The sequence below is a fragment of the Oreochromis aureus genome, linkage group 23, assembly GCF_013358895.1.
Source record: "Oreochromis aureus strain Israel breed Guangdong linkage group 23, ZZ_aureus, whole genome shotgun sequence".
NCBI lineage: Eukaryota > Metazoa > Chordata > Actinopteri > Cichliformes > Cichlidae > Oreochromis > Oreochromis aureus.
This window is the reverse complement of record NC_052963.1, coordinates 21,174,448-21,200,315: the sequence shown is the minus strand read 5'-3', so window position 1 is coordinate 21,200,315 and position 25,868 is coordinate 21,174,448. Positions and strand designations below refer to the sequence as shown.

The window sequence follows — 25,868 nt, the reverse complement described above, 5'->3', positions numbered from 1 at the left end:
CTGAGCTTCTCTTTGGGACCCGGCTCATTATGCAGACTGTGTAAAATCACCTGGAAATGTACATTTAAAAATACTACAAACATGGTTACATTCAGTATTTTTCTTGACTGCGTGCCTAATTTGTTCTTACTAAATTTTAAAATGTCATTAAAAAAAGATAGAATTTAACAAAATGGATGTGAACTGCAGTTTATAGCAAGCATCACTCAAACAGCAGTAAAAAAAAAAACCCAAATAAAACAAAACTGGATTTGTTGTTGACTATTTTTAGCTGTGGATTAATCCACGCTCAGTCTCTGTGGGACTGAGTGAAAATAAACAACAGTGTATTTGCTCATAATAATGAAGAAACAGGTCAGTGCAACGGTGTGGCTCAATCATGTGTTTAATAGTCTTAGAGGTGTTATAGGAAGATTATCAGGCTTTTAATGTCGCTGCTTTTGTCTTAAGAAAAAGTGAATTTTGCAACTTTTTTGTGCAGGTTTTGTGACACATACCTCAACTGTATTTAAAAATAACCAGTAACCACTGCACACACAGAAGCATAGATGGGAGAAAGGGGTTAAATAATAGAAGAACATCTTGTTATTCTCCCCTTAGGTATTAAATATATTGGTAATAGCACAAATATTACAGAATACATGGAATGATAAGTGGTCTCCTGATCCAATGCAATAAAAGCAGTTGAAATTTAGGTCAGCATATGTCTCCGCAGTCACGAGATGAGCCATCAAACGGCAAGCGCCATATTTATTTTTATCGAGCCCATTTCAGCCGGATCGCCTCTAATTCTGCCTGACAAGTGATGTAATGACTCAGGCAGCACTCGCAGTGACGCGAGCACGCACAAGATGGCGCTGCGTACCTGAACGTGGCTCTGCAGGATTTCTTTCTTTCTTTTTTTCTTTTTTCTTTTAATCTACAACTGGAAACTGTGCCTGCTAATAAATAAATCAGGAATATCTTGACGGGGAGAATTGTCTGATATAACAAGATTTAAATGATGATAATCCAATTTTTTTTCCAGAAGGGAAAGCTATTTTTTGTGAGACTGAATTATTAGGAAATCTATTAAATTAAATCAGAGGAATAGAAGAGTTATGCACTACAGATGGAGAGAGAAAAAAGGGGGGGAGAAGAGAGATGTCCCTTTTTTCAGATCAAATTCAGAGACAGAAAGTACAAGACAAGTTAACCTTCCCAAGTACGCTTTAGAAACCTCTGCTTTAGTCAGTATGAATATTATTTCTGGTGATTGACAATGCAGTCAAGAAAAAGACAGAAATATGGACGGGCGAGATCCTGAAGTGGCTGACCTTGACTGCAGAGACAGATAATGTCACAGTCTGCCAATCACAGTCATTATTGCTGTATTTTATATATATATATAGATCTATCTATCTATCTATCTATCTATCTATCTATCTATATATACATAATGTGTTCTCTGGCTGCCTTCCTGTGTAATTTCTAATCACTTGATGTCATTTGTAGCTGTGAATCATTCAAATGAGTGTTGCTTGAAACTGTGACCCCACCAGCTGTGCCTGCTGGTGAGATGTTTGTCGAGGCCTTCAGACGACCGAGTCGCAGTTGTTACGTGGCAAAAAAAATCTGCTTTTATGATGCCTCACAGTTCAGATCAGGCGGATTTATTCAGTGCTCTGAGCTAAAGCACAGTATGTGTAAAAACGTGCAAGAGTTGTGCAGTTTCTTCAGGGTTTTAGCTGTTAGAGGGTGTACATGTTTCCTTTTTGGCATCACTTTATGTGGAAGATGTTATGTTGAATAGTTTTATTTTTTTGTTGTTGACTGTGAATATGTGAAATAAAAGTGCGGGAGTCGGGGCGCTTGAGATTAGAGAGGTACAAAAACCAGAAGATTTTCAGGTGATTTTCATATAAAAATGGACAAAAGCAGGAAATATTCACATTAAAGAAATGAAGGAACCCCAAACCCTAAACCGTAACAACATGAAGTGCAGAACATGGCTTCACGTCTCTCATTTTGTTTGACCAGCCGTCCAGAAACTGAAATATACTGAGTTTATGATAATAAAATAAACCAAAGTATCATTTCATTTAGCATGTGATGCCTGTAAAGCGTTTATTTATTTATTTTTTACTGTCTTAAACTGAAATTTCAGGCTTGGACGTCGGACTCATGGTTGGGTTTGTGCTGGGGTAAAGAAACATGCCATGAACTGTGACCCCACAGGGTTAAATAATTAATTGAATATACCAAAATCGATTAGTAGACTAAATGCCTCATCTTTCTTTTTGTAATGTCCAGTTCTTATATCCTTTAACCTAGACAGACATATGTTGAAAATAATGCTTTTTTGTGAAACGATTCATCCTTTAATCTACGCTGGGATGCTGGTCGGAGGCCAGAGGAGGGTCGAGAGATAAGGACGGGGATTCTGCTGCCAGCTGTCTCTCCAATCTCCCAGAGGAGACCAGATTACATAAAAAGCTTTAATCCGGGTTTAAGACCCAAGCCAGCGGTGCAGGTCCTCTCCAGGGGCTTGGAGAGAGAGGGGGGGGAATAAAAAAAAAAAAAAAGTAAAAACATTTAAGATTGACAACAGGATTGAAGCCGGAGATGAGCGAGGGAAGATCCTCATCCCTTTCTAAACTTCACATCAGGGGCAGGAAGGTGCTTAAAGAAGGGTCTTTGCTGGGAAGATTGATCTTTCAGATTAAATATCATCTCACATCCTTTCTTCTTTTTTAAATATTTCGGACAATAAAGCTCCCCTCCCAACAACAAAAAAACCCCCTCCTCGATGGAGGAGCCTCCTTCCCTGTGATTAAGACTGTGAAACCTCTCTGTAGATTTAGGTCAACAAAAATCGAGGCTGCCTGAACCTCGGAGTCGAACGGGGTCACGGCGCTAAGAGCTGCATTTCAGTAGCGGCTCTCTCAGACTGTATTCTGCTCATGCTTCCTGTATAATAATAGAATTGGGTCAAGGCCTTGTGAATCATTGGTGCCAATGGGCAAAAACCTTGCAGCTTTTAAAAAAAAAAAATTCCAAGCCTGATAAAAACTCTAATTTAAAGACATCCTGATAAAAGCTGAAGAAGGATTGGTCTCTGATAGGAGTCCCTCCTCCTGTGTCCATCATTTCTGCTATTGCATTGATTTATATACTTTTATTTTTTATATATAATTCTGCTCTCCTTGCCTCCGTTGCTCAGGCAGGAAGTTGGAGAAGGGGAATGCAGAGAGGGAATTTTTCATGACATCTGATGGGGAAAGTGGGTCATGCTCGGTGTTGCAGCACTGCTAGCCTCCTCCTCTATGGCGGCTATTGAATTAATCACGCTTTACGCTCGGCTGGACAACGCAGTGCACAAAATGCCCCCCCCCCCCTCCGCACACACACTCTTCCCAACTCCCCTCTCCTCCCATCATCTCTCGCTGCGTCTGCTCGGCACTCGCCGCAGAAAAGGCTCGAGCGCCGCTCTAGAAGAACTCGAACTCCTCCTCTTTTATCTCCCGCCAACAATGAGGAGACGCTGCTGTTGTGCAGAGCCGGTGTTGCGTGAATGATGGAAAAAAACAGAAGTGAAGTTAAGGGGCTCTTTTTGAAAATTGATTTAGTAAGGAGGGAAGCTGGTTATTGATTATAAACTAACATTAACTGTATTATCTATTCTTAATTGGAAATTATTGGGCAGAGGTGGTTGCAGATCAAAGTGAATTTGGTGTGAGGGGTCAGAATATCAGATTTCTGCATAAAATGTTCAGCTTTAGGCCATTTTTTATAGATTAAAGGTACAATGTGAAACTTTATCTGGCCAGGAAACTAATCTAGTGCCTCACATACTGATTTAAAATGTAGGTTAATGAATTCAGAAGCCGTCGGTGCTTTGCATTTCAAGAGCTACATTATGGATGAAGTCACTCTCTGCGATTTTCTCTCATTCCACCCTCGGCCTCGACTCTGAGCTGTTTTTATTTTGCGGAGCTAAACTAACGGTGCAAACCGTCATCCTGACATCCGCCATAATGTGAAAGTCGAAGATAAAGAGGATAATTAATCAAACTCCTTCCTGTGGAATAGAAAAACAAGGCACTAACTGCTGCTGTTTCTCTGTCACGAGAATAACAGAGGAGCAGAAAAAGAAAAATCATTAAATGGGCGGCCAGTAGTCTAATCTAGGCCAAAGCCTCTGTCATCTGTTCCATCCTAATCCACATATCTACAGATATGTCATTATGGCATTTCGACATCAAACAGAGCCTGAGCCAAAGCTGCACGGCCGAGGTTTGTGAAATTGAATCTGCAGCTTGAGACGGCAAGATTTTTACTGATGAGGTGGCAAGTTTCAAGCGAGTCATGTGCAGTCTTCTGTCATTTTAAAAGTGTTCATGGGATAGTTAATTAATTGCCTTTAACATAATAATGCAAATATCTGGACATCTTTGTTCTGAATACCATCCAATTTCTTGTGTGGTGTTCATTTATGAGGTCTCTCCGAACTCTTTGGACAGCTGCACTCCCAACACTCCCATCTCTGCAACCGTTCTGATAAAGGTAAAAGGACATTAATGACATGTCTAACGAACTATTAAACACCTAAGTTTCGATCAGCGCATGCTTTATTAAGCCTTTATTAATAGGGCCCGTTATTTTCACTGTATTTGTTGTAAACAGTGGCATCAGCACAGACCTGTCACCAGCTGCAGCGTTCTCTTCATTGTTAGGTGTTGCCACAAATTCAGATTTTTATTTTTCTCTAAATAATCTCGCCTTTTGAAGCTATTCCAACGGTATAAAATCTCAAAGTTTCTGAGCTGGTATTTTGTTGAAATGGCAATAAAAACACTCAAACCTTTGTGTGAGGCAAAAAATGAGAAGGCGTGGCTTAAGCACGGTAAAACAATTCTGTAAAAATGCAGGACAGTGTGCCCTATTTTACATATACATGTTTTTTAACCAACATATTTTTACTATTGAATTTTACCATTTACGAAAGCTTCCGTAAAAAAGATAATGCACTTTTACAGTCTGCTGTCAGTCCCACTGTTGCCAAGGGCGACAACAACATATGTAATTGGTCCTTTAGTCACCAGTCCTAGTTTCTCAGGCACTTGGTGGGTGGAGCTTATGTGGCTCAACCACCATATTGATAACCAAGAGAAAATGACTAAAGCAGATTTTCTTTTCGTTAAAATTTAGGTTTTGTTTTTTTTTAGTATTTTATGTCATAAAAATTGAACTGCATTTGGCTCTAAGAAATTTTGACAAGATTTGTTTAAAATTTTCTGACATCTGTTAGCTCCAGCTCCAGCACCAACCATGCTAACGTTGAGCCTGCAACCCCATTTGTATCATATTTGATGCATGAGTTTTTGAGACCTCTACGTCAGTGTGATCTTTTCTTCCTCCTGAAAAAACAAAATAATTTCACAACAATGCCAAACTGAACAAATATGATACAAAAATATATATATGCTAATTAATGTTGAATTTATTAATTAATTTATTTTTAATTTGTCAGAAGGTTCAGTAAACACTTGAGTTTCAATTATGGGGTTAAGTAATGCAGTGGTGCAGTATTTAATGATGCTGCAAACACCTTGACAGATGTGTGCAGGTGCACGTCAGGCAACCAAGAGTTTAGCTGTATCCGTAATGTGGCCAATATGTTTGCCCATAAACGGGCTGTTGGATGTGACCGTGCTCCAATTAAGAGTGAACAAAAGGCAAATTAGCGTACATGTAGGGCAGCGGAGTGGGGGTGGGGGGGTGCAGAGAGTGACCTCATTGATCCATATGTTTCCCGTGGATCCGCTCAAATCACTGTTTGACAATTCTCTTCTACATTTAGACCCACAAATCTCTTCTCAGTCGCAGTTTGTGATAGTTGAAGTAACAGGAGCAAGGAGTCAGAGGTGCTGGGGCCAGGGAAATGGTGGTGTATAATTGCTAGCTGCTGTCAGAAATAGTAACTATAGGCAGATCAAGTAGAAGAAATGAAGGAGAGTTCCTCTAAGTCCTGAGGTTTTCGCCCTGCGTTTCCTGGTATATGAGCAGCTCTCGTCTCGTCTGGCACAGGCTTTTGTTGTACGTGGCTGAGTGGGGGGGCGTCCGCCCAGTCGGCCTTCCTATACGCCGCTATGACAGTGCTCTCAAGAGCTGTCAGCCCACATCAGCAGCCCGGCATCCTGATACCTCAGCCCAAATCACAATCAAAACTCTGGCCACCACATCCTCACCGCGACCAGTCAAATCAGAGAACAAATCGAGCGAGGAAGACGCGAAGACCAAGTATCACCAAGTGGCTTTAAAAGTACCTCACCGCCTACTCTGCGTTCACTTAAAATAGCCCGAGTGTCCTGGGGTGGGTGAGGAGGGCGAGGAGGAGGCTTTACAATGCAGGCGCACCATGTTGTGATGTGAATGCGGCGCTAAGAGCCCAGCGTTAAGTCGGCCATTTTAGATTTGCCACAATTTGTAATGTGAGATCACCGCTTGTCACAAAGTCATGGCTTCCATACGTGGGGGCTTTCGCCGAGCGGTCGAGCAGAACGGCTCGAGATCGTATCCTCATCCAGGTCCTCATCCTCTTTTCTTTTTCGGCCTCTGTCACCTCCCAACAGAAAATTTCCGAGTGTATCAGACTTTATTAATCTGAGTGCCAAACAGAAGCTTTTCACCCAAACAAAGGAGTTATTCATCGCCGGTTTCCAAGTGCAACACAGAGAGCTGCTTCTGAAGTAATGGCAAATGACATTTTTGGTCTATGACTAGCTGCAAATAAGGCCATCAGCAGTGCTAATAGTGTGATGATAATTGAAATAATGATCTTTTGTTGGGGGGCTGCACGGGGACTGATGTATCAATTCCACTGAGCATCATTTCTACTATAAATTCGGGCGGTCCAGCTTCATCGTTAGCAGAATTTAAGCAGGTTTTCTTCCACTTACTATTGTTTTCGTGCTCACTGCTAATTCTCGAAACAATTAAATCGCTCATGCTTGAATCTAAGCCAAGACAACGAACACCTAAACAATGTAAATCAAGAGACGCCTGAAAGCAAAATCGACTGACCATAAAATCGACAATTCCCCAGGGAGAACCAAAATATTTCCTCCCGCATGGGTCGTCTTATTGGCGCTCACTGAGGCTAACTTACAAAAAACGTAAACTTGAAAGCATCAAATTAGGTAACAATAGGTCGATAAGTTGCACCATGTCACAGCTCATTATGTGCGTAATGATTTATTCCTGGCTGTGGGTAAGTTATCAAGTTAATTAATTATTGATGGTGATACCCAACTCGGCGAGGAGCGGCATTTTTTAAAGTTTCAACTGTTTAATGTGCCTGGAAGTCAAGCAATCAACTCAAGTATGTATTTAACTAAAGTAGAGAACAAATAATTTTTGTAAGAATGCAAATTATTCATTATTATTATTGTAAAGGAAAAGGCTCGTGCTGGAGCTTTAACAAGTTTTTCCTGAATAGAAGCAACAAGAAGAGGGTTTACCTTTATGCAGTGCAGGAGACAGTCGCTGACGACCACTTTCGGCGTTGGACGATTAAAAATTGCAAGGGAAAATTATTTTTTTTGCCTTTTGCTCTGCCCAGAACAAACTCTTACACCCTATTGGTCCTTGCCGACAGGTCACATGAGCAACCGGAGGAACACGTGACGGTTCTCGAAATTATATGATGAAACAAAACCGACTCCCCCGATGAGCTCAGTTTGCGTTTCTGCGCCACTGTTTGCCGCACTGTTTGGTGTCAATTGTAAATAGGCCGTATGATGAGGCATAATCTGGGTGACCATCACCCACCACCCCATCAACCCCCAACACCCCTCACCCCCCTCTTTCCCTCAGCTGCAACAAAATAGGGACGTGCCCAGTGAGGCACACGGGCATCACCGGGGCATGTCTGGGGATGAGGCTGGTCTGAATCAGAACTGTAGCCTCCGGGGTGTTCATCTGTGCCAGGGGAGGGTCGAGCACCCACCAACCCCCCCAAATCTATGAAATCCACAAAGCCGGCGTCCTTGTCGTTGCCGATAACAATCGACACATGAATAACCTAACTGCATGTTCAAATAATCCCAACCTCAGATTAAAACAATGCTGCGGCACTGCTGCCAAAGTGCTTGTTTATGAAGGACTCAGCTCAGGACAGTTGAGGAACTTTTTCGGGGCTTGACGCAACCAGACACCTCAAAGCGATCGAGGTCAAAGCAAAATGCACCCGCGCCAAACTGTGCACGGCAGCGTGGCGGACCGACAGGCTTCGTGGACTTGCGCATCCTCTGCTTTTTAATCTGCTTCTGTGAGTGTGTGTGTGCAGAATTACAGAGCTTTTGGATGGAGGCATCCCGTCCAGATTTTCAAATCCAGCACAAATCCAGCCCTCATGTCAGATGGACAGTTGTGCAGAGCTTAATCTGACATTATTAGGGTGGGACGGCAGCAGCGGCAGAACATTTAAGGGAGCTGCCAGGAGAAAGCAAAACAGTGGGGTTATACTGTCTGGATTACGGGCAAGTGCAGACAATGAAGAACATGATTCACCTCTTTGTCGGTGTTTTTTATTTGACACCGAAGCGCTCCATTGGAAAAACTGATTATGTATCAAATTACAAAAGCGGGTTTTTATGATGAGGCTTTTAATTTTTCTACCTATAGACCACTAAATGGTAAACATGCCTACCCACCTACCCACCCGACTGTAAAATGGCCCATGGGATAAACTACAAATAGAGCATTAAATTTGCTCCACATTGAATCATAAGAGGCAAAGAAGGAGAAAGAGTGTGGGGTAAAATGGAGCGCCACGTCAGAGGAAATCTGCTCAATATTTGAACCCCCCCCCCCCTGAAAAAAAAATGTCTTGGCTCATCTTCAGAACTCCAAAAAAATCCAAGAGTAGTGGTAACTGTCAAAAAAAGCTAGTTTATGTAACACCCTTGTATAATTAAGTCTAATCTTTGCTGGTTCTAAGTACGCTCTCTGAGCAGCCCTTTGAGAATCTGTGGAATGTTTTGAGATGGAGTGTAAATGGCCACAAGGACCAAAAGGTCAAAGGTTAAACTGCTTACCGGTTCAGATGTAGGGATGCTCCTGATCAGGGCAGAGCAGGTTGGGTGCAGTCTGGGAGTTTAGGACCAAGATGGCAGATTTTGGGCACACTGAGAGTTGGGACAGCTCCCAAGGCCCTATATGTAGAGTCAACCCCCCCGCTGCCTATGGCCTCCAGCAAGGTGATGAACCCAGGCTGATCCAGTAAATGTACCCCCACCCCCACCCCGAACACTCCTGCCAAACAGAGCCTGTCCTCATATCCACCCACATCCCCTATCAGGGTACCAGGGTCCTAATGGAGGCAGAGAGGCGTGAAGGAGAGAGTGAGGGAAGATCGCACTGACAGTCAATCCCACTGATTGTTGATGAGAGGATGAAAGTGGTCACACATGTGGGGAAAGAGATGGAAGAGCTGGCAGCAGAATTCAACTTTTCCATGTTAGCTGTGAAACTCAAACTCATAAAGGGTTGTCCTGGTGGCTCAGCAGTTAAGGTACCAGTATCTACCATCACTGCAATTATTAAGTCACAAAATACAGGAAATTCCCAAATGAATTTTGCTGTTTCAGTATAAATTGCTACACCTGTTTCTCTTTTTTGGGGGGAAGAATATAAAGAAATAACAAGTGACTTGAGACTTTTGTACAACACTAAGTTGCAATATACAGCTTATTGCCTCTCATGTTCCTTGAGTTTCCAATTCACAGACTTGAGTCTAGGCCATCTAGAGCTAAAGTAGAAAATGAGCATAAAAGACTAGAATTAAAAGTGCTAAAATGACTCTGAGAAACACCACAACTTAGAAATGTAATGAATCTCTTTCATGTGGACATTAAAGAGGCAAAGTAGGAGAGTGACGATTATTATTGACTTTGAGCTACGCCTGTTATCCCTTCCTCTGCAATCAGTATTGATTTTCCATGAGTAACCACAACAACATGTAACCACTGACTGCCATAGACTTGGGCTGCAGCCATTCAACTTTCAAAATATCCTCAAAATCTACACCGTCTGCCGATTATTGGAAATGAAATAAGTAAAGAATAAATAAACGATCTCAAAATATTCTAATAAAACTTGTATGTGTCATAAAGCAATATTCTGGGCCTCCTGCATCTATCTGTATGTGTTGTCACTGGTAATAATCCTTATATGATATTTTTTAAAAGCCATATAGCTGTTTACAGATGACTGCAGGCATGGTTTAGTCATGTTTATGAGAAATTACACAGCTGACACGTCTATAAATGACCTCAGAATTTATTTTTTAATAAAACTTTGGTGTAGCACGAGGAAGTATTCATGCCCCCCTGCAATTTTAGATTTTCAGCTGTCTGTTATAATATATATTATTATTTTAATACTAGATTCTAGCGAGTTTTCAGATAGGTGTTCAAGGACACAATGTTGGTTTGACCATTAGCTAGATACAGATCTCAGTTTTTCTGCATCCCACATCAGATAATCTATATTAAGGTTAGCCTTTACCTTCTTTTTGAACTTTATATAGGTTCTGTATCTACCTTTATATTTGTTCTTGTTTCAGCTGAAGGCTGTTGTATATTGATGTTTTTATTGGACTTATTTCTAAATCAAACTGAGGTAAATTCCTCTGAGGCTTTAAATGTGATCAAGAGCTTTTTAAAAATACACTCAGCTTCTAATGCAAAAACGTTTTTACTTAAATCATTCTAGATCCAGGTTGGACTCCCTGTTGCCTTCAAAACTGTCTTGATTCTTCATGGCATAGATTCATCAATGCCACGAAGATATAGATTCATCTATGGTCCGTATTGACATGACAGCATTACACAGTTGCTGCAGATTTGTCAGTTACACATCAAAAACCACCGCATCCCAGCCCTGTTAGATTCAGATCTGGTGATGTGGAAGCCATGTGAGTAAAGTGAACTCATTGTCATGTTCAAGAAACCAGCCTGAGATGATCTGAGCTTTGTGACACCCTGCTGGAAGCAGCCATTAGAAGATGGTACACTGTGGTCATAAAGGGATGGTCAGCAACGACACTCAGATATGCTGTGGTACTTAAATGATGCCCAGTTGGTACTAAGGGACTCAAAGTGTGCATAGACCCATGCTGACCCTACTATTCGAGTGTCACAGCAGAAATTAAGACTCATTAAACCAGGCAACGTTTCTTCAGTTGCTGAGCCTCAGTTTCCTGTTCTTAGCTGACAGGGGTGGTTTGCAGTGTGGTCTTCTGCATAAATTGATTGTAAAGTGGTGGTGAATTGAGTTACTGTTTCCTTCCTATTATCTCAAAGAATTCTGCCTATTCTTCTCTAACCTCTGACATCAAAAAGGCATTTTCTCCCAGAGAACTGTTACTCACTGGATATATTTTCTTTTGGAGACTATTTTGTGTAAACTCTACAGATGGCTGTGTGGGAAAATCCCAGAAGATCATCAGTTTCTAAAATATTCAGACTAAATGCCATGCCACGTTCAGAGTCACTTTAATGACTTTGCTTCGCCATTGTGATGCTCACTTTGAACTTCAACTGGTTGTTAATGCAGATATCTAATTAGACAATCATATGGCAGCAACTCATTGAACACGTATCTATAATGAGGTGGCTGGCGAGTGTAATTTTTAATTTGATGTTGTTGCTTTCATTAGCCCCTTTCCAAGAACTCAAATACATAAACATCAAAGCATTTTACCCCCTGAAGTGTAAGTTTGTCTTACTGTTGTTACCATGTAAGATTTGATACTCCTTTTTTAACCGGTGCACTTAGTGTTGGTTTTTTGTATTTCAAGCTTCTGTTGTCAGTGCTGTTAGTCCTGCTTATCAGATTCAACAGATAAACTCCATGATGAGAAGACGCAGTAATGCAGAGAAACCAGACAGGTTTCTTCAAAACAATTTCTCAATTCTGTCTGGCTGCTTGAATCTGTAAAATGTATCATTATATTACTGGCTCTCTGATATGAATTGAATCATTTTAGATTGCAGCCTAATGGAAGTTCTAATAAGTTCTAATAAAATCAACCAACAGGCCAAACTAGGGACCAGGTCCCTCTAGAACCATCAGCACTGTAATCCATGAAACAGATTAAGATGTTGACTCAGAATCACAAATGTCAAGGTCCTTTCAATCCATCCATCCATCCATCCATCCATCCATCCATCCATCCATCCATCCATCCATCCATCCATCCATCCATCCATCCATCCATCCATCCATCCATCCATCCACATATCTTTCCTTTGGCTCCCCATTTCAGGGTTCCTTTCTGTCACACCAAAATCAAATTACTCTGATGGTTATTCAAACCTAATTCTGATCAAGGTGGTGGATTAATGCTGGGAATCTTTTTTTCCTCTTATAAATAGTGATTACAGTAAATATTTGTTACAGGAGCTGTTGATACACCCTCTCCACTCTTTCTTGAAATATTTTAAATCTGGGTTAGGACATGAAAACCTCCCATGATTTCCTATTTTATTGGTATTAAAACATTATTTTTCGAAGCCTGTAGTGGGAAAAAAAGAAGTAGATATACGGTTTGGTGATAAAGATGAAGCTTTACTTAAACATAAATGATGACAATCATAAAGAGCAACATATAAGCCCTTTTGAACCAATTTCCTTTTTATAATGTGCTCCTATCCTCTTTTATGTTGAGAAGTTATCCCCGATAGCTCTAACCGGAGCACTCCTGTGTCTTGGGAACAATAAACCACTCATAAGTGTTCAGCATGCTCTAAAAGCCTTCGCCCTCAACTCTAAAGCTGCTCCACGCTCCTAATGGAAAATACTGTCTGACCCTTTCTGTTCATGTGGTCAATGCGGCCCATAATGGGTACACATTGCCTCCTGGCAAAAACCGATGATGAATAGACTTTTGTTTGGTGAGGAGCTTTGAGTTTGTGCGACTCCTCTGGGCTCAAATGCTGTGGTCATACTTTACTAGTGTTCAAAAACAACACAAAAGCAAGATATGTTGGGCATTTATCTGTAAGGAAGTTTAGTTTATTTGATGGCACACAGGAGAAAAAGAAAACATATTACACATTGATGACCAGAGTCAGGAGGGAGGCTTTGTTTCCCATCTCGTTGTCTTCTGAAGGGGGATGCAATGAAATATTAACCTTGATCTCCTGGAGCGATTTTAGCAATGAACACGAGTTTGTATGGAAAACAGGTCTCATAAGTTTCCAAAGTTGCACATTTCTCAACACTTGAACGTGGCCTTATCTTGACTCCAAAGCTGCAGATTACTTCAGATCTCTTATCAAAGTATATCCTCTTTAGAAAAACCAAAACGCCCTTAGGAAATGCAGATGTTGTCTACCTTGAAAGAAGAAGAGAAAAGCATGAATAAAAATAGACTTCAACATCTTAAGGGCTCGTTTTTTTTCTCCTTCACAGTTGTCAGGGTCTAACTTGCTTAGCAGATAAACATTAGGATAAATTCTTGCCTCTTTTTTGGATCCCAACTGTTTAAAAATGTTTAAAAAACATGACAGTTTGGAGGTTTTATTAGAAAGAGAGCACTGTCGCCTCAGTTTTTAAGGCCTTCAAAAGAAGTTGCTGTAGTTTTTCTTTGGCCTTTAAATGCCACAGAATTTCTTATCAACACTGAATTAAATTACTGGAAGAAGAAATAGTAGTTCTTTTATTTATAAAACACTTAATGTAAAAATCAAGTCGGTGCAACGGAGCTTTACTTACATTGACTGACCACTTCATTAAATACACCAGTATCTAATTGGTCAATCACATGGCAGCAGCTCTGTGCATTTTGGCATGTAGCCATGAACCAGATGACCTGCCTAAGTTCAAAGTGAGCATCAGAAGGAGGCAAAAAGGTGATTTAAGAGACTTTCAGGAACTGCTGATCTTCTGGCATTTTCCCACACAACCATCTGTAGAGTTTACAGCAAAGGATCTGGAAAAGAGAAAATATCCAGTTCTCCAGGAGAAAATTTCTTGTTTATGTCAGAGGTCACAAGAGAATGGTCAGAATTCTTCAACAGTAACTCAAATAACCACTTGTTGCAACCAAGGTATGCAGAAGAGCATCTCTGAACACACGGGATATTAAACCTTGAAGAAGAAGCAGAAGACCACATCAGGTGCCACTCCTGTGAGCTACAAACAGGAAACTTAGGATGTTTTCACTCCTATAGTTTGTTTATTCTGGTCAAGATCAGTTGATTAGTTTGTAAACTTGTAGCATTTTTGTGTGGTTTGGTCAGTTTTTACACAGAGAAAAACCCAAGTGAACTCCAAACAGACCGAAATGCATCCCTACAAACCGAGAATATTCACTCTTCTCAGTGACCAGATGTGTTTGAGGTGGGGGCAACAGCAGTAAATACAGTAAGATGGTGCTGTGTTCTGGACTATTGGAGAACACTGAGAATTTGCATTCATTTCACAGCTAGTTGCTAGCCTGTGCAGACCATTGCACATAGTAGTACCAGTTTGTTGGGACCGTACAGAAAGCACCTCCCCCAAAGGGGTCTCGGTGCAGTTATTTTGGTCGCAAGTGCGATTACTGTGTTCACGCCTGCACACACAAAAAATGCACCAACGGTAAAAAAAACAAGAGTTCAATTTAATAAGACCATGCTAGATTAGTATTAGGCTAAAATTCACACAAGCTCACCAAAACTGGTCAGTTGAAGATTAGAAAAACATTGCCTGCTCTGATTTGGTGTGACCACCTTTATTCTTCAGCACAGTCTGAACTCTCTTAAGCAGCTTTCTTGTCATTTCTATAAGTAGTCTTCAGGAATAGTTCTCCAGGCTTCTTGAAGGACATTCAAAGCTCTTCTTTGGATGTTTCTGCCTTTTGTTCTGTTCTTTGTCAAGATGATCCCACACTGCGTCAATAATGTTGGGGTCCGGGCTCTGGGGAGGCAATTAGTTTAGATGTCGTTTTTATGTCTTGGACTTACTGGGGATTTACACTTCAGCATGAAATTGGTGACGTTGTTATGTAGTAACCGCAAACTACTCAGAAATTCTACGTCATAACTTGACATGCACCTCCTGAGAGATGTAACCACACGTTGGGTCGATGCAGTGCTGTCAATTCATCTTGAGTATTTTTAGGTACTTTTTCACTACATTTGTTAAATTTAGCATTAAGAGTAATAGTATCAACTCACGAACATCAGCAATTACTTGGAGGGAGACAGCCAAAATTATCAGAAGTGACCTGAGGGAAATGCACAAATAAGTGGAAAAACTTCAGGGACGAATATATTTGCCTTTGAAAAAACACTGTCAACAATAAATAGTTGTTACCCAGGAGGGGAAAAAGTCACAGTACTTTATTTGCCTCACTCGGCTGGTACCGCATATAAAACACTGGCGCACGACCACACAGTAATTGCTGATAACGACATCTGCCACTTACATAGGTTAGAAGTCTAAATCAGACCTTATATACTTTATTTCCATGTATGTTTGCACAGGTTTGATTAAATTGTTGCACCTATTTCCCATTTGCCTAGCAAAACATGAAGAAATGAAGGATGGCTCAAGACTTTCCCATGATACTGGATATGACATTTCCCTCCTTTTTTAAATTTACATCAACAACATTTTGCATCAGTATATTTGTTGACTCCGTGAAATGGCGATTTTTCTTTTTTAAGAAGAGTACAGATTTAAGTCCTCACGCTCATTCCAAGCAAAAAAAAGGGCACAATTTGTCTCCATGAACACTATTTTATATTTTGCTGTGTGAACAGGTTGAAAATTAGAAGCAGGCCTTACTGCTGGAGCTTTTCCTGAGACTTAAAGGAAGAAAAACATCCTTTTTTCTCAAGCATAAGATTATACATGAAATTCCTGCTTTAATTTATCACCTATTATAACATTTCTACCTTCTCGGAAATGCTAGTATAATAACATTAAACACATTTTTGCAGAGCATCAGACTTCATCAAATACCTCAAAGTCACTGTTTTAAACTGCAAACCTGCCTTGATGGTGTTCAACTGATATTTGTCATTTCTTGAGGGCAGATTCATGAATCGTTTGCCTGTGCTGATAAAATTGTAGTATCTTATTAAAATCTTGCCCCGCTCAGCTTTAAAACCACCACGGCAGTTGTGTTGATTTTTGTGCTCCTTGCTTACATTTTCAGCGTGTGTCTGCTCTCCGCAGACACGCAGAGGCGTTGGAAGTGGCACAGTCTCTCTCTGAGGGTGTCTGCTCCAATCCGAGGATTACCTCGGTGGTAATACAGGACAGAACATTAGTACTGAGTCACGGCAAACACTCTATGACTGAAATCTATTTTAATCATCACAACTCATCGACACGTGGGCTCCTCCAGAACAGTCCCGATAGGATTTTAGACTCATGCCATTCGATGAGATCTGACGCATTAAGATGCGGGGTATGTGCAGATGTGAAATCAGATGAGGATGATGATGTTGCAAGGGGCAACCATGTGCTGAACTGCAGTGATATGAGCCAGGGGATTATGGGTGTGGTAGCTGCAGTGCAGGCAGTACAAGAATGCACATCTGGAGATGATTTAAAGCGCAGAGGACTCATGATGGATAAATCAATGGACAGAAGGATCTATAGGTGGACGAACAGAGGATGCATGAGCGAATGGACGGATGACTGGTGCATTGCAGAGGCAGAGCAAACCATTTTTCTTAGTCCGTCCAAAGAGCACAGTGATAGAAATTGGACCTGATCATGCCAGAGGCTGGAGATGAGACACAACCACACACACACACGAAGGAACATCACTGAACCTCAGAAGGACAGTTTTTGACGCTAGCAAAGTTAGAGGGCCCGTAATGCACAAACACTCCAGACAACCTCGGGGGCCTCAAGTACAGTCGACTGAAGCAGCCAGAGTGGCATGGATTTGAAAAAAAAAAAATGCTAGAAACTCTCCTTTAATCTGCTAGTTATTTTCTTGATTATCTGCTCTGTACTTCCCAAATAAAGTCTTCGGATTTATTGCCTTTTTTCTCCATCAAATAATTCTCTTTATTATAAACGAATACCAGGAAAAGCAGTAAATCTTCACATTAGAAAAGCAGTTTTTCAAAGGAATGATTGAAGCAAGTAATGTTTGATTAGCAAATGATCTCTATTTACTTTTTACAAACAACTCTGTAAATCTTAAGCCCCGCTGAAAGACTTTGTGTGTTTGTATGTAGATGTGTGTTTGCAGAGATTATCTAGCCGTCCATGTTCTCCCCCTTAAACAGTGCCAGCAAGAATGCAAGCTGTTATCAAGGCTAAAGGAGGTTTGCAGAGATTATCTAGCAGTCCATGTTCTCCCCTTAAACAGTGCCAGCAAGAATGCAAGCTGTTATCAAGGCTAAATTCTGCCTTTAGCTTAGCACAACAACAGGCCATGCAAAATATTAGGTTTTTTAGATTATTATGTGTGAATATGGACGATTTAGTTATTTTAGTTTGCCATCCATCCATTCATTTTCTTCCACGTATCCAATTCAGAGTCACAGGGAGGGGTTGGAGCCTATCCCAGGTATTATAGGATTGGATTCTGTTTATCCCAAAATGCATGAATATAATACAGTCTTCATCAGAGAGTTTGTGCAGGCCATTTCCAGAGGTCCTTGCACTCAGCCTTTACTCTTTCCCCCACCGTCCCCCCACCGTTCCTCTTCACCCTCTACACTGCAGACTTCTCCATCAACTCCCCACGCTGCCACCTACAGAAGTTCTCTGACGACTCTGCCATAGTCGGCCTCATCACAGGTGAGGACGACTCAGAGTACAGACAGTGGACTCTAGACTTTGTTGACTGGTGTCAGCAGAACCACCTGCTGATCAACGCCGGAAAAACCAAGGAGTTGGTGGTGGACTTCGGAGACGCAGACCCACCACACTGACACGGTGAACATCCAGGGAGTGGACATTGAGATAGTGGACTCTTATAGGTACCTGGGTGTTCACCTGAATAATAAACTGGACTGGAGCCACAACACTGATGCTCTTTACAGGAAGGGTCAGAGCAGACTCTACCTGCTGAGGCGGCTGAGGTCATTTGGAGTACAGGGAGCACTTTTAAAGACCTTCTATGACTCTGTGGTGGCATCTGTCATTTTTTACAGTGTGGTATGTTGGAGCAGCAGTTTATCGGCAGCTGAGAGGAAGAGGTTGGATAAACTCATCAGGAAGGCCAGCTCTGTTCTGGGATGCACCCTGGACCCAGTGCAGGTGGTGGGAGACAGAAGGACTCTGGCCAAAATAACATCTCTGATGGACAGAGTCTCCCACCCCATGCATGGAAATGTTGCTGAACTGCAGAGCTCCTTCAGTGACAGACTGCTGCACCCTAGATGCATGAAGGAGCGTTTCCGCAGGTCCTTCCTCCCTGCAGCTGTCAGACTGTACAATCAGAGCTGCTCCCAACAAACAGATGTTTACATCTGCGCTGTAACTGCAATAAGTTAATTAACCGATTCGCACTACAACCTGGTTTGCCTCTTATCTGTAGTTATTTATATTTAATTTAATAACTGTACAGTACTCTCTGTATATAGTAACCATTGTCCTTAATGTAAATATGTAAGAAAAATTGTGTATGTTTCTGTTCTGTGTCCTGTGTACTGTTTGTTTGTATATGTGTCTTTCTGGCTGCTGTTACAACCAAATTTCCCCTTGTGGGACAATTAAAGGATTATTCTATTCTATTCTATTCTATTCTATTCTATTCTATTCTATTCTATTCTATTTATAAAGGAGGCATTTGATAAACTCCCCTGTACCCTTAATGACGAGTTTTGACATCTCACCACATATCTATAAAGACGTGGATTGACAGCATTGGAACAGATTCCAGATTTTTCCAAGGGATCCCTAATAATCTGATCACCCTCACGAACCTCTGATGCACACTCAGTCATTGTGTTCTCTAAGTATGTTATATGATAGAAACCACTCAGTTCAGCACTTGTAGGCATCCGAGAGGTAAAGAGTTAAAAAGCAGTTGCCTAAGCTGTATTCACACAGGCCTAGAGACCAGTCAGCGACGTTAGGAAAAATGTGTATTCCCTGACCTGTTGTCGAGTGGTCTTTAGAGATTGCTGGCTGTCGCTTAGTGAAATCTGTCACAAAGAAGGAGCTGTGCCAAAACCCAGATTCCAATTACTACAGGCGACCGCAGCATCTTAAATCTCTTGAGTCCAATTTCACCTTGAGACTGTGAGTCATCTGCCAACCATACTTGTGGCCACCAGGAGCCAATGGAGTTGGGGAGAAGAGCTGCATACAGAATTTCAAGTACCAGACCCCAAGAAGTACTAGAAGAACTTTGACAGAAGACGGCGTCATTTTGGGTGGATGTGGGTCATTGGTAATCCATTTTGTTTTAAACTGCTGGATTGAGGACTAAGAGAGATTCTCTCAATTGAGCAACGACTGGAAGATGTTCACTTGACTGTGCTTTCTCCTGCCTTTAAAAACAAAGCCATAATTTTGAGTAAAATATCACTGAAATATAAGTAAGTAAGTAGTAAGTAAAATGTATTTATATAGCACGTTTCACAGATAAAAATCACAAAGTGCTTCACAATAAAACCAGAAATATAAATAAAATAATATAAAACAATGAAAAAGTTAATTAAAAGCTCATTTGTATAAAAATATCTTCAGCTGCTCTTTAAAGGAGTCAATGGAGTCTAAACAGCGTAAAGACAATGGAAGAGAGTTCCACAGCCTTGGTGCCGGTGCCTGAAAAGATCCCCATGTGTTTTGAACCTAGTACGTGGGAATTACAGTCCTGATGCATGCTGAATCATCCAGGTAAGGAAAATCCCCAAAAAGTGACTTCTTCAGTCTCAGCTGACTGCAGGTTTCCCCAATCTCATAAAAATGGCCTCCTTGACAGGCCAACTCTCTGTACTCATGGTCATTGATCAGTGGTCTTTGATCAATGAGCTTTGATCAGTGGTTGTTGATCAATTGTCATGAGAATTTGCATATTATTGATCAAGGAACTGACCTCCCAGCCCATTGTTCTTTCAATGGTGCTAGTTTCAGTCATTATGCAAATGTACTGTTTATAAGGTTGGGGAAACCTGCAGTCAGCTGAGACTGAAGAAGTGACTTGGATGAGTGACGAAACATTTCTCCCACTGAAAATGCTACGTCCAGATGAACAGAATCAACTTTTGGGTATAAAATTAAAGGTTTATTTATTCAAATAATTAATCATTAAGGAAAATATGCTTGCTGTAAACTGAATGCGTACCAATCAAGTCAATTTCATTTGACCAAATCCTGTTAAATTTAGTGTTTCACACTGTACTCGTGTAGGAAAATTCAGGTTTATTTAGCTCTAAAACACAACAGCAGGTGCCTCAAGGCACTTTATTTTGTAAGGTAAAGACCCTACAATGATGGACTGCAGGGAGATGCACTCTCCTGTGTATACTTTGGGATTTTTAGTTAGTAGCTGTTGAAGAAAAAGGTGACAAAGCAAAGGACAGAATGAAGCAAATCGCGTCTTAAATTATAAAGGGTATAATGGATTTTTTTTTTTTTTTTTTAATTACGGTGGAACTGTAACGAAAACCACTGATTTAACCTTAGGATGCTGGATGCTGGCGTGATGTAAGATTTGGCACTGCTCCATGACTCCAGATTATTGATAAGTGTTTTCTCAGTGGCTCTTTCTAATTAAATGTGGACGTTTCTGACATACAGCAATTGTTTTCCTTTTTTGGCTGCAGTCCCTGCCGGGAAAATGTTTTCAGGATAAGAGATTAAGTGCTGATGCATCTTGTCTCTGTTCTTGTTGCTAAGCACTAGCCGAGCAGCAGCTGTAGCTCACATGCTAATCAAACCTGGCAGCTGAGAGCACTTTTGCATTTGCATTTTATGCAGATTGGGTTTGTAGGTGTTACTGTAGACCTGCCAATCGAATACAGCACACATACAGTTATTTCACCTTCATAGTGTCTCTTATCCACAGACACACACACACGCACTCACACACAGACACACAAACACACAGACACACACAGTCTGGCTGCCTTCTAGCTGAAGCTGCCATTGCGACAGAACCAGTTGCTTTGACAAAGGACACAAGTTCCCCTGGGTGTCAGTAGGACTGAAGCCTTGATGCCCTGAATATACTGGAAGTGTCACTGTTAGCGTGTGGGTGCACGTCTGAGTGTCTCCATACTGTATGCAAAGGGCCTGTGTGTATGTGCGTGTGTGTGTGTGTGTGTGTGTGTGTGTGTGCGCGCGCGCTCTTCTGCATTTACCAGAGCCAGCAGAAGGTGTGCTGGGAAATACCTCAAACATGTGCACAGTTTATATGAAGTATTAAATGTTTATGGGAAGTGTTTCTCAGGGATCACAAATCCATGCAAGCACATTTAGATCAGAGCGCCTGGCAGATTTGAGGATTTTGATCAAAATCTATACAACCAAAGCAGCAGAAGGAAATCCTGGTTTGAGGTATTAAACATAGATTAGACCAGATTAGGGGATGTTTGATAGTCGGACAGATATGAACAGTTTAGTGTCAGGCAAGATGAAGATGAGTCACTTGGGTGAATTAGTTTGGCTTAATGAAGCTGGAGTGGCGCTGAAACTCTACTTCCAATATGAAGGTCACGATAATAATGGGCTCAAACTCGTTGCACATTTTTTTGAGTTGAATGGAGCAAAAGCCTGCAAGCCAGCTCAAGCAGCTACACCACGTCACACACGCTTCTCTCCTCATACAAAACACACCCTCTCATTTTGAAGTCTGTTTAAACTGCAAAATGTCTCATTCATCTCTCCCTCTGGGATGTCATCACTGCTGCTTTGCATTGGTACCTGCTGTTTCGACAGCCAACATAAACCTGTAGAGAGTTTGGTCCACAATGCCACCATTTTTTGCTTCTGTACACCACCACAGTGGATTGTTTGAAGTGTAGACTTTTAGCCTTAATTTAAGGGGTTTAAGAAAACTATCGCATTAACTCAAACTTAAGGAGAAGGGACAGAATCGACTCAGCAAAGACTAGAGCTTTGGAACGGATAAAGACCTCCATCATTGCCATTCATACTAAACCAAAGTAAATGAGTAACAGATAAACAATTACATGAAAAAATAGTCATTAAAAATGTAGCTCTTTTTAAACAAAGGGTCTAAAGTTTTAAAAAAAGGTAATTTTCCGTGAATTAACTAAATCTTTTATAATTACAATAATTTACTACAATGGCATTTTCTTATCATGAATAAAAACTGAAATATACTGTTGATATTGCACTTGTCAGGGATTAAATGCGTAGTTAAAAAACTTTACCCTGACAGAAGGAGTTTCACTGGTCCAGCTGTATGTAGCCCACAATGTAAAATGAGTTTGACATCCCTGCATTTACTCTTTAGGAATTACAGCCATAGTTATACACAGTCCACCGTAGTTACCCCAAAGTTGAGAGCCAGTTGAGATCATTAGCCTAATTATTCCATGACAAACTTGCATTTGGTAGCTGTTCTGTACTCTCAATATGAGGTCCAGAGAGATGCCGATGCAAGTGAGGGAGGCCATCATTAGACTGAAAATCTGAAAATGATAGACAACAAAAACTTGTGTGTGTTTCCAAAGCAACAGGCTGGTTCCTTTTAAAAAAGAGTGCGCTAGCCATCTTAGCAACACCAAAAGGACTAAAAGACCAAAGAAGAAAACTAAAGCAGATGATGACAGAATTATTTACACGGTTAATAATCTTCGCAACAGCTAGCCAAGTCAAGAACACTCTGGAGCAGGCAGGGGTATCATTGTCGAGGCTTACAATGAAGAGACGCCTTCTTGAATGGAAACACAGTGGAATGCAAACCACTGGTTGCACTCAAGAACAAGAAGATCAGTTTAGATTTTGAAAGCCTGCATAGTTATAATCATTAATGAAGTAATAAATTATTTGGACATATTAAAAAATAAGATGAACTTGCAGCAGAACGATGGGAAGAAAAGGTTTGGAGAAGAAGAGAAACGACACAAGGTATGAAGAATATCATTTTTCCCGGTTTGATCCTGGGCGAAGAGACAAATCTCTTCAGGGTTGCATCAGGCAGAGCATCTGGTATATAAAAATCTGCCAAATCAACCATGCAGAGCTACCCACTGTGGCGACTAACCAGACCATGTTGTTTCTTTGAGAAAAAGTGTACGTTACAAGCTGCAAGTTTCACCTCTACAGTACATATTTCTGTATCAGATTTATTTATAAATCTACTTAAAAACAGCAGCTCTAAACAGCAAAATGGGAATCATATCAGTCAAATAAAAATATTAATAGTTAACAGTATGATCGTCGATACTAATGTTGGCTTTCTCTTGAATATAATGGAACTGCTGTAAATGGCACTTACGAGCTCTTTTCATAGGTTGTTTTATGTAGGAAATTCTTTCTACATCTACACCATCTACAACAGGCAATCAACAAAAGTGCACAGTTAACCGATATTAAAGCTCAGCATAAGGGGGTGACATTAATGTTTGCATGAGGTAGCTGTAGCTGAGATCGGGCCAGATGAGCTGTTTGGTACTCATGCCTGTATGACATTATAACTGGTTCCCCTATGTGTGGATAAAATGCTGCTATGGAGATAAAAGCCTCATTTATTTATATTTCTGACAACATAAAGTTCTGGACAGTGTCTACTTCAGGTTTCCACCTCATCAATCGATTTCTTTTATTCTTGCAGATCATGTTGAAGCAGCGTGGTGAATCATGCAGGACGGGCACGCAGACGATTGCTGCCCACTAAAACTGACATTCCTCATGGCTGCAGCACCATATGCGGAGCTGCTCACTTAGTCCACGCATGGCTGGCTTTCATCATTAGCAAAGGATAGAGAAAAAATAAATAAATTAGGCCTTGTAATTTCAAGCGTTTCTGTTCGCCCTCCAGTAAAGATCCAGCAGTTTTTTTTCCTCGAGTGGGCGGTTTCTGATTTGTGCTGGCTGCATAAATGTGTAAAATACAGGAAAAAATAAGATAAGAAGGCAAATCAAGAAGCCAAAATCAAGTGAGGGCGATCTTTAAATAAGAGCATTAATTTATCTATTAAACCCCAGCAGGGAGGCTTTGTGATGCGTAGTTCTTGATGTTGTTTCTAATGTGTTATTATTATTTGCATTCACATCTCTGAGGGTTTCTTTGAGGTGGCCCAGACCGCTGAGCTGTGAAGAATGGGAATGAACCCTTCAGCACAGTGCTTTTCTGACAGAGGGGTATTTTTAATAAGTCATTGTCATGAACTAGTTTTGCATTTAATATGTTAAAAACATACAAACAAATGTTTATACACTGTGTTTACCTTGTATTTTATGCTGAACCTTTAGCATTTGGGTGATATTTTTAAGCAAATATTGGATAGATTTTAATCCTGAATCCTCTAGATGGCATTGCCTTGGCTTCCAGTAGCACTGTGAGAAATCTTTGAGTCATGTCTGACCAGGATATGTCCTTGTGCATAAAACAAAGAGAGAGGACTGTTTTCTTTCATCTGCGCAATATCGCTAAAATTAGAAACATCCTGTCTCGGAGTTATGCTGAAAAACTAGTTCGTGCATTTATTACTTGTAGGCTGGATTACTGTTATGTATTATTATCAGGCTGCTTTTCAAAAAGCAAGCAATAGCAGCAATAGTATTAACAGGGACTAGAATGATACACTCACTGGACACTTCATTAGGTACACATGTTCAACTGCAAACATCTATTCAGCTAGTCACATGGTAGAGACTGTGCATTTAGGTGTCGATACACGGTCAAGATGACCTGCTGAACTTGAAACTGAGCATCAGAATGGGGAAGAAAGATCATTTAAGGGACTTTAAATGTGGCATGGTTGTTTGTCTGAGTATTTCAGAAACTCCAGGGTTTACAGAGAATGATTCAAAAAACAGAAAAATTCAATGACCGGCAGTTTTCTGTTGATATCAGAGAAGAATGGTCAGACTGCTTTGAACTGATAGGAAGGCAACAGCAACTCAAACAATAACTTGTGACAACCAAGGTATGCAGAAGAGCATCTCAACAGTAGCAGAAGACCACACTGAGAACTACTCTTGTCAGCTAAGAGCAGGAAGCTAAAGCCACAGTTCACCCAGCCTCATAAAAACTGGATTAATATAAGGTTGAAAAAATTTTGCCTGGTCAACATTCAGATGGTAGAGTCACCATTTAGCATAAACAGCTTGAAAGTATAGACCCATCAAATCTATATCAAACTGTGTGAAGCTATTGTGTCAAAATCTCTGCAGAATATTTCCAGAACCTTGTTGAATCTATACCATGAAGAACTAAGGCAGTTCTGAAGGGGTTCAAACCAGTAGTAGCAAGTTGTACCTAATAAAGTCACCAGTGAGTGTATTTCTGTCATAATAGCTTCATTAGATCCCTTTAAAATCCAAAATTTTATTTGAAATCCTTCTATGGAAGTATCTCTTCTATGGAAACAGCTTCCAATGTGGATTCAGGAGACAGACACTTTTCTAATCTTAAGATTAGGCTTAAAACTTCCCTTTTTGATAAAGTATATAGTTAGGGCTGAACCATCCCTTAGTTTTGCTTTATTGCCATCAGAATGTGCCTTCTCTCTCCCATGGTTTGTTTCTTGTCCACACATACCTATGCTCTCTTTTTCTTCCTTCTCTTTTCCCTCACCCTCTTCTGCCGGACATTTCTTTCTGTTAAAAGGGAGTTCTTACTCCCCACTGTCACCAAGTGCTTGCTCATAGTGGTCATTTAATTACTGGACTTATCTCTCTAACACTGTAGTGTCTTGAGATGAATGTTATTGTGAACT

General features: G+C 40.7%; 1 protein-coding gene across 1 annotated transcript in view; it reads left to right on the top strand.

Annotated features, from left to right (window-relative positions):
• Positions 1-25,868, top strand: part of LOC116310268 (fibronectin type III domain-containing protein 5-like) — a 78,165-nt gene that overhangs the window by 1,152 nt on the left and 51,145 nt on the right. The gene's annotated exons all lie outside the window — the stretch shown is intronic.